Below are 7,854 nucleotides of genomic sequence, written 5' to 3'. Positions count from 1 at the left end.
ACACCCTGATGCAAACTGCAACAATAATAGAAAGGTACAGGCCAGGGCAGAACCACTTGATTAAATTTAATAGAAGTAAAGTAAGGTAAAGTAAAGTAAAGACTTTATTTACACTGCAAACATTGGTCATACAGAACCATAGGAACTGTCTGGTATTAACCCAAGTACTTCTGGTAACTAAATAATACTGTGCAGTTCCAGAAAATATCCATACTCCCACCACAGAAGGATTGGAATTTCCTGGGGGTGGGGGGTTCAATGACACCAAAAAATGTAAAGAAATGTATGAAGCTTTATTGGAATTTCCTGTGAGGTGAGGGGAGTCTCAGAAAAAATCCACTCTGTGGGGGAGGTATGGATATTTTCTGAAACTAAAACATTAGAAATTCTTTGGATTTCTGACACCTTAATTGAGATTAAGATTAAGACAACATTTTTAACAGTTAATTCTAGTTTGCAGACAAAGCTTATATTAAGCGATTACACTATGAGCTCAAGATTTCTATCGTATGATAGTTGACAAGGGTGCAACCTGAGTCAACTATCATGCATAGAGATTGGGAGCAAAAATCTAATTATTGCTTTAATTGGTATAAATCTACTAGTCATTCAAAATTTTAGCTAAATCCTCTTAACAGATGCTTCAAAAACTCCCAGAAATGGTCGTCATTTTGTTAGCCAATCAGAGAACAGCAATCATGATAAACGCTAGTAGATTTATATAATAGCAGTTAGATAGCCAAGATCTATACCCTACCTACGGTTAACAAAAAAGGATGAAGGGTAAGAGAGTTAATCCTCCATACAGGCCTTATTCCCAAGATATCAAGTTTCTTTTAAATATGGTACCCTTACATTCCATGGATAATGTTGCCATGCACATCGTGTGGATGTTTTCGTGGAGGATGAAGATACATGTAAAGCAGCTTGGGCATTTTCATGCAAGCCAAATTCATGTCACAGGATTGCCTATTAATTTTCTAGACCCTCAAGCAATTTTGAGAAGAGAGAATGATCTAAAAATGACTTGAGAGGGATAAGGCCAGTATTGGGGCTTAACCCTCTTAGGCTTCATCTTCTCCTATGATAACTACATATTAACCAAGAGTGAGGTCATTACATGGAAAATCTTAAATCTTGGAGTTTTTGAAGTGTCCTCAACGAAAATGCTGCAAAACATTTACATTTACATAATTTTTGGTCCCTGCAAAGTCACCCAGCTGTCACATGAGCTCTACGCCACGTAAGATTACTCAATACAAATAAGCAATCCGAATGAACGAGAAGCCAAAGGTAAAACCGGTGATCAGTGACCACACTGGCCTCAAATTCTAGTATACTTCAGAATTTCTTACGATACCTTCTGAGTTGTTTTTCTCCCAAAATCCATCTCCAGGATCTTTGAAATGGTTTTCAATTTGTTCTAGATCAGAATCTCCATTTCAAAGTGAATTTATTTGATTGTGCAAAAATCATAATGCAGGCCATATCGTAATGGGAGTGTATTTTTGACCTTGAAGTGCTGCTAGAGGATGGCGAAACATGACCTCCTGGTTGCAAGAATTACATGTACTCAACACCACATTGTGCACTTGCTAAAATGTTACCTGAGACCACCGTGCACACCTAGTTTCATCAAACCAGGAACGCTTCACATATTACAAACACATTTCCTACTTTTTTTGAAATTCCTTGTATGTATACATCCAGGGAATCCTAGGGTGCCTCCTCAGCTTTTGGCCTCTGGGCCAAAACCCTGTGGGGGCAATAAACAAATAAGGTAGTGTCTGCATACAAGCCAAGTGGCCCATCAGACCAGCGCTTATTTCCGGTTTCTGTAGCATGAAGTGACTATCCCATCCAGGGGGGAGTAGGAATACTCCTGGTAGTCCATCGCAGGGTTAGAACCAACATGAAATTCACCAGTACATGTATACACTTGGGTGGAGAGAGGTCCTGTGAGAGTTGAGTGTTTGGCCCAAGAACACAACGCAATGTCCCCAGCCAAGGCGCAAACCTGGGCCACTCAATCTGGAGACAAGCACCCTAACCATGTAGCCAATGTGCCTCCCACTAAGATTAATTAATAATTTGTTAATTGAACACCACGATAAATGAAACAAAACTCAAAGTTCATAATCAGGTGGCATGGATCCAGACTTAATTTTAAGATTAAAGTGTGAAATATTTTCTAGACTTACTTTTTTGGATGAAAAAAAAGGAGGCCCCTTTTAATTTTAAGAAATTTTGACCACAAGGATGAGGGCTATGTCCCCTGCTCCCCTTCTTTATATCCCGCCCACCCCCCCCCCCCCCCCCCCCGCACGCACGCACTTAACAGGTGGAAATCTGCGAGATAAAGGTATCAGCTTTCACAAGAATGGTCAAAAACTAGAGTTTTAGCCAACGGATGACTTGAAAATCAGAACAAATTCAAATGACCATCTACTTAATGTCAAGGCTAAGACCACTTACTGGATTCTGCATATTCTGTAAATAAGGTGAAATAATAGGCACAACCTAGTCTCCTTCGAAAGCTTCTGTGAAAACTTCAGTTTGTTTACTTTGTGTATTGTAGATGACAAGTTTCTTTGTATCAAAATTAAGATAAACTGACAAAACATCACCATTGTGTAAAGAATTTATAGCAACAGCATGTGGATTGTCTGAACGTGAAAACTGCACCCCGCCCGCTCTTAAATGTTGACAACACCAGTAACTTCTTTTGACTTCTACCTCATAAAAGTTAAATTCCCCATCAGCTTGCTTAAAACAGATAACTCCAATTTCAAAATTTCTTCTTGGGGCACGAAACAAATGGACCTTTATTTTCCAGCAATGTTTTTCTGTATGGACCACATCCTTTTCTTGCCTTGATGCTGCGACACTCAGCAGTTTTGAATAATGTACTTTTGGTCTTACTTTCCACATAAAAGGACTGCCATACACGTTCTCACCTTCAACCATGACTGAAAGAGTACAAAGTCCATCAGTCTCTGGGCAGTACAAAAACACAAAAGACCTGTCTCAATTGTCTTGTACAGGGAGTTCTTGCTGGGTGTTAGCTTCACCCTCATGATTTACTAAAGCACAAACTAGTAGTTTTTTGGCTGCATTTTCATCGCTAATCACAAGAACAAAATCCACAGACTGCCTAGCCAGGGTCTGGTACATAACCCCTTCTTCTCCACCTTCCATACTCAGCACACATTTAGTGGGGTCAGTGGGGATGTAATGTAAGGTTGCCATTTTCCCGATGTCCCAAATTGTTTTCTCCACCCTCAATTTAAGATATTCAGTCTTGCAGGGTTTATGGACCTGTGATGTGTTTAGCTGGGCAAGTCGTTGAACTAGTTGTTCCTTCATGGACAGGAGCTCCATGTCATCAACATCTGCCAGTGCACATTCAGTAAAATCTACACTACTTCTCAACTGTGCCAATGTTAAAGAGAGCTCTTCTTTTTGACTTCCAAGCTGCTTAAGCTTTATTTGCCCTTGTGTTGTGACTTCATGCTTAAGGTTTCCTTGCATATATTCCAATGCCTTCACTTGTTCATCATAAAATACATCCACTTCTTTGTTGACCTCAGTAATCTTAGCACACAACTTTCCATTGCTTGCACAGCCTTTAAACCTTCTTCAAGGAATCTGTCTTTAGCCTTAGTTTCTAGAAGAGCTTGAATGACTTCCCTCTCTCTTTCAGCGATATCCACTACGAAGTCGTACTTATGTTCACGGTGATCAACAATGGTACAGTCTCGGCAGATTGTTTTCTGGCAAGTCTGGCAAAACAGTTTCAATGTCTCTCCACTATGTTTTCTGCAAAAGGCTGGCTTGACGAGGGCCTTGGAACCAAGCCTCTTGACTTCCTCCAGGGTTAAAATCTGGTGACCTTTGGTTGCATTGATCCTTTTATATGCAGTTACACAAAACTCACACATAAAAACACAGCAGTCTGTGCAGCGCGAAAGAGCTGAATCACCACTGTCACAATTCTCACAGGGCAAGGGCTTCCCTGCTGAGGAAGTGCTGTCTTACATGCTCAGTAAGGTCATAAAATTATTTACCCAGAAGTTTGGTTGCAGCTTGCCAGCATCCCCATGAACAATCTAGTATAAAGACAGAGGGATAAAATTCATGCTTTGGTTCTATTACCAAAGAAAAGATCTACACTCTAAGTAAATTAATAAATATATTCAGTATTACATTGGTCAAAAAGTGATATCGCAATTTAATAGGGATGGGTCTGTGTTTACCCTAACAACCCAGGGCCATGATTCTTTTCTAGGTCCACAATAAATTCAGCAGGTATTGTGAAAGCTATAGTCAAATGTTTCCAAGTGCACTTTAAACACATTCAAGTAAATTTTCAAAAGGTTAACAAAATTGCAGTAACCCATAGCTAGGGCAAGTACTCCAAAATAGTTAATTTGCCTTTGGCTAGACAATTGGCAGAACGCAGTGACCTTGATCTTCCAAAGATCTTTGGAAGTATTTGCACACCTTCTAAATTAACTGGTTGGACAAATTCTTTGAAATTCGACAATCTTCAGTTGATCTTGGGACCTTGGGAAATCTTCGAAAGTGTTCCAACCAATAATATTCAAAAAACACTGAAGTATGCTGGACAGGTGATCTCTATAAATCTTTGAAAGTGTTTGAGGGTCTTCAAAAGGGGCCGAAAATCTTCTGGTTATCTTTAATTTGGCTATCTGTAGAAAGCTTCAGATGAAATTAACCACCTTCAAAATACCTTGCATGATCATCCACACTCTCCAAGTTTGTTTGTACTAACTTCAGACATCTTTGCTGCCCTTGTTTTACAACTTTACACTCATGTTACATTTTTCTGTACTTGTGTCATAATATACTTCCTACCTTGGCCAATCAGAATTTAGTATTTTTTCACGTGTGCTACCACAACAAAAGGTCTGGAACCATTTCTCAGTATAGCCAGCTAAAAGACCACTGATTTTCAGTAGTGTAGGAAAAAGACACTGAACCAGGGTAAAATATTGGAAGAAAGTTTGAAAATGCTGTCCAGTAATCTGGCCATTCATCAATTTAGAAGTAGCCATCAATTAGTGCAATAGGACTGCAATGCATACAAAGATCTACTACAACATTGTCTTCTCCATATGCTGTGCTCTCTGATAATACACCATGAATTATTCTAGGTAATATATGACACAACCCTGTAGCTGGGAAATGAGCGACTGGAGAAAGTTCTGGTTGAAAACCCAAAAATATTGAAATATTTCCAGTTGAACAGTGCACATCTAGCTGACAAACACATGGCTCAATTGAGTTGCTGATGTTTTAATTCCAATCATTTCAGTCTCATTTTTCAGTGTTTCATTTGTCTCTGAGACTACCTTCATCCTGGGGGGTGAAAATTTGACAGGAGATAATGTATTGTTTTAGAATTGGTACCTCTTAGGGGTGAAAAAATGTTCAAGTGACGCCCACAAAGTAGGATCTTGGTACCTATAAGGGGTTCTTTTCAATATTTCCGATGAGCACCCCTGTCCTTTTTATATGGAATTCTCCATGGGCATTCACATCAGTCCTGGAGTACAGATGACGAATAGAAATAATATCAGAGACTCAACAATACATTGAGACCCTTATCCCTTAACTAACAGTGGCAAGGACTGTTAGAAGCTTTTTAACTTACTTTTGTATCCTGCCTGCATTCAGGGCATATTATGATATGATCAGGTCCTATCTTCTTCATCAGTCTCACAAGGCACTCTCTACAATAGGTGTGCAGACATGGCAGAACTTTTGGCTCCTTAAACTGTTCAAAACAGATGGCACAAGACAAGTATTTGTCGACCTCCTCAGGAGTGGCGGTGGCCATTGTTTAATTTGAAACTATAAAACAAAACAAGGCACTTCAAGTTAAGCGTATAAAATTCACAATAATGATAATAAACAGAAACACAACTCAGCTCGGAAATATTTAACACATACCGTACCCCCCAGGGACTTCTTGGAGTTTTATGTTATTTGTTGAATATTGGACTGTGGTTTGTGTGCTTACACATCTTAGATATTTTACGCTTAGCCTAATTAAGCCTAATCAAGTCTATGATCATAGTTAGTGGAGGGGACTGGTTGTGAAACCCGGCAAACTTCAAAGGGCCGGCCTTTTGTTTCGCGTTTGAGGTTGAATTGCACCATCACGTGACATTGACCGTGCACACGCCAAACGTTCATTACCAAACAATACGGCGGACACGAACGATTTGTTTTACTTTATCATTGGAGACGATTTTGACTCTATTTTAGGTATTTTGGAAGAAGAAGAAGAGCTTGATGAACAGTTTAGAGAAGCTGCAGATGAAGTAAGTATTAGATTCTTTCTAGTCCCCTCCACTAACTATGCTATGATAGATAATTCGAATGGTTTTTAGATCGATAATATGAACTGACAAATTTGTTAACATCAGAACTGATTGCACTTTAAAAACTCTACTTCCTGATTTTCCTGCGTTGGTGGTCCGTCTCAGTTTGTAATTAAAAAAGCTTAACATTTATGCCCTTTGCTTTGCATTGCGCAATTTGAAGTTCTTACAATTAAGAATACTCCTGAAGAATGACTTACCGAGGATTAAATGCGAATACAGTTTCTAGTCAACAATCAAAGTCTGCAACATTGAAGTTGAAGGTACCCGAAACCCACTTTGCATTGTGGGCCATTCTTCTCAGCTAGGGGAGCTGGAAACTGGGAGGGGTGGGCCCAGATTCCCCCAGCGTGCAAACAGGTCCCCGATCGCTTCGCTCTCCGAATTCTTCTGTTTCGCGCTCGCCAATTTTTTTTCCGTCCTCGCCAGGTGCCTGTTCGCAGGCTAGATTTTCCTATGAATATTATGTAATATATAGATTTAGGCCAGCCTAAAAGCCTAGCTCCTGGGCCGGGTTGTTCAGAGTCCGATTAAGCTAACCCAGGAAAAGGTACATGTAGAACATCACGAACAGGGATTTTTAAGGGCACAGTAGATACCCAAGAAAACTGGATCTACAAACTACGAAGTCTCATCTAGGAAAGGTAAACAAAGACCACTCCAGTGGCACCGTCCTGAAATTACACCCTGCACTCTTTGTAAGTCTTGAGAGAGCATGCCTTCAAAGACTTCAAATCTGCACATTTTTCAGGATTTAAGTCTTCGCAAGCAGAGCATCCTTCATGTTTTGGCTTAGGATCAGGAACTCAGTTTGCTGCCTTAACTGTTTGAAGCAGGTCATTATTGAATGCCTTTATTTCAAAAATTATGAGGTTTGATGCAGAATCTAATTCACATGACACTATTATACTAATAAACCGGTGATTAAATTACTATCATAACAAAGGCTTTACAACTAAGTGGTAGCAAAAAGTTCCTCATCATCAGTTTAAGAGAGAAACTTAGTCATAGTTATTTCAGCCATCATTCCAAAAACACAAACACACTAAGGTGTACTACCGTATGCACAGGGACACCAGGCTCACCAGGCTCACCAGGCTCACCAGGCTCACCAGGCTCACCAGGTTCACAATGTACCATTCAATCAAGATTTGGCGGTGGCAATGTTACAAGGATTTGAGAAAACTCATTCTAGCTAAAAATTATTTCCGAAACAGAATAATAATAAACTGAGTCATTGAAGTTTACATGATGTTGTTTATATGGTCCTTCATGAATGTTCCAGAGCATTTAGCAGGAAGTAGGGAGGGGGGGAGGGGGGGAGGGGGAGTAGGGAGGGGGAGGGGAGTAAAATTCTGGAGGACAACTTGAAAGCTGCGGGAGTCAGAATTTCCTTATCAATTTTTTTCATAATTCAAGAATACAGGAGTAAACCGATTGTCAG

The 7,854-nt window shown here is 39.9% G+C and overlaps 1 pseudogene across 1 annotated transcript; it reads right to left on the bottom strand.

The window, feature by feature from the left end:
• Positions 1–2,518: 2,518 nt before the first annotated feature.
• LOC145464891 (E3 ubiquitin-protein ligase TRIM45-like) lies at positions 2,519–7,711 on the bottom strand (annotated as a pseudogene). Its single transcript, XR_014041465.1, has 3 exons — positions 6,611–7,711; positions 5,678–5,877; positions 2,519–4,109 (listed from the first exon to the last, which is right to left on the bottom strand). The product of XR_014041465.1 is annotated as an E3 ubiquitin-protein ligase TRIM45-like (transcript).
• Positions 7,712–7,854: the final 143 nt, after the last annotated feature.

The sequence above is a fragment of the Orbicella franksi genome, chromosome 13 (genome assembly GCF_964199315.1).
Source record: "Orbicella franksi chromosome 13, jaOrbFran1.1, whole genome shotgun sequence".
Classification (NCBI taxonomy): Eukaryota; Metazoa; Cnidaria; class Anthozoa; order Scleractinia; family Merulinidae; genus Orbicella; species Orbicella franksi.
Note: the sequence above shows the minus strand (reverse complement) of the source record. Positions and strands in the feature narration are given on the sequence as shown.